At 36.4% G+C, this 2,273-nt stretch overlaps 1 pseudogene; it reads left to right on the forward strand.

The window, feature by feature from the left end:
* Positions 1–677: 677 nt before the first annotated feature.
* On the forward strand, positions 678–2,191 carry LOC143606779 (2-alkenal reductase (NADP(+)-dependent)-like; annotated as a pseudogene).
* Positions 2,192–2,273: the final 82 nt, after the last annotated feature.

The following is a 2,273-nucleotide window of genomic DNA, read 5'->3' on the forward strand; positions in this document are numbered from 1 at the left end:
AGGTGCACAAAGCTGCTTAAAACTCAAAGCCAGTTTGGGTTAAAACTGGTTCGGCTTTGGTCAACAAAAGTCAAAATCGGTTTATGATCGGTTTCGGTTCGGGTTGAAACCGGTTCTTACCATGGTATGATTGGTTTCGGTTCGGGTTTTGATCGGTTTTTGCCTGGGTTTGGCGCGTTTCAATTCGGTTAACCGGTTTGGAACAAGTTCTGGTGAAGAAAATTACAAACCGGTTCCGAACCTACAGTTTCAATCGGTCCCCAAACCGGTTTCTAGATAATCAATTGGTTCGGTTTCGGTTCAGTTTTCGGATCGGTTCGGTTAACTTGTTTACATTGCACACCTCTACCCTACCTAACAATACATTTGGTGATAACGATATCAATGCTTATAATATGTTAATCGATAAACCCAAACATGTTCTTCAATATTATATTATTATTAATATAAATATTTACAACTTTCTAATTTAATATTTATTTACCCATTGATGCCGGAAATGTAAATCTAAAGAATCTTCTACCACCCTTTTTGTCATCTTTCTCTTATACCGATATTAAAAGTTATGATACCGTATCCTCTTTTCTCCGCACATAACCATTTTAAAGCTTCGTACTTTTGCCACTTTATAAGTTATATCAACTTCTAAAGTTGTGCTCTTTTTACATTTATTGGGAATGGAGGTTACCAACATCTACATAGCCATAAAGGCTCAAATAGATGGTGAACCACAAGAGAGTGATTTTGAGTTCAAGACCGAACCCATTTTCACTATCGGTTAAGCCCGGGTCCAACGATATCATCATTAAGAACCTTTATGTGTCAATTGACCCGTATCAGATTAACCGAATGAAGACCGTGAGTGCTTCTCAAAAGACTTCGGAGTTCGCCATATGCATTTCTCCCGGGGAGGTTAGATCTCAACTAGATAGTGATGCTTCAAGGGTGTTTGTTTGTTTGTTTGTTTTTGACTTTGGTCATTCACTTGGCATAAAACTTTAAAATTATAAATTTATATAAAAAAATACAAATGTTTATAAAACAGTTACATTTGATCTATAGAACATGATAATCATTACTATTTTAACATTTATATTTTGTCATTATCCACATATTAAGGTATAATATAAAATATACCTTTTCAAAAGGCAAAGACATAAACAAAACAAGTAAGGTCAACCCGCACCCGACTCGTTTAGCCAAACAACCTAAAACTAAACAAAACCCATAAATTAAATCTATAACCCATAAATTTCATGTTACTATACATATTTACAACACTTTCAGTATACATATTTACTATACATATTTACAACACTTTCAGTATACATACTTACTATACTCTTAATAAACATTTTGACATAATCTTTGATAATTTTCTTAAGAAAATAACCCATTGTATTTGCATTAATTATGTTTGTTTAGGTGATTGAGGCATATGGTGTGGGGAAAGTAGTGGCCTCTGGAATCCTGAATTTGAAAAGGATGATTATGTTGTGGGCCTTATAAGTGGGGAGATTATTACATATCACAAAGGCTTCATGCTAAGCAAATGGACCCAATGAGCTTCCCATTATCATACCATGTTGGGCTTTTAGGTAACTTGTTTAAACCATCTCAATACATCCTATAGAGGTGGAAAAATCAGGGTTTTTTTTAAGAAACCAGAACAAGGTGGGAACCGGTTCTGGGTATTGGTCAAGAAACATCAGAAACCGCGTGGGGGGGGGGGGGGTGGGGGGGGGGGTTGACTGGGATTATACCGGTTTTGCTGATTTTGGCCGGGTCGGGTCTGAGTTTTGACCGGGGTAGAGGTGGAACCGGTTCCAAGTTGGGTCTAAGGAGAATCAAAAACCTAATTTGTACCCGCGGGTCGGTAGAACCGGGTTTTATGGCCACCTCTAACATCTTTGTTGTTAAGAGTACAAGTTATTACATGGTTAACATATGTCTTTTTAGAAAAAATGTTTTATGGATTATATTTCTATAGGGGCTTATATAGTTTTTATGCTTGTAAAATATAGGGCTTAGTGGGCTTACTGCTTATGCTGGGTTCTTTGAAATATGTAAGCCGAAGAAGGGTGAAAAGGTCTTTGTGTCAGCTGCTTCTGGATCTGTGGGAAATTTGGTGGGTCAATATGCTAAGCATCTTGGGTGTTATGTTGTGGGCTGTGCTGGGAGCCCAAATAAGGTAATATTTTAAATTTAAACTTTTATTCATCATGTATTTTAATACCATATCTTAGTTTCAAATTTGAAGAGTAAAATTGACT

This window comes from Bidens hawaiensis, unplaced genomic scaffold (assembly GCF_021521415.1).
Source record: "Bidens hawaiensis isolate Kalapana, Puna unplaced genomic scaffold, B.hawaiensis_p1.1 tig00077137_1, whole genome shotgun sequence".
Lineage (NCBI taxonomy): Eukaryota > Viridiplantae > Streptophyta > Magnoliopsida > Asterales > Asteraceae > Bidens > Bidens hawaiensis.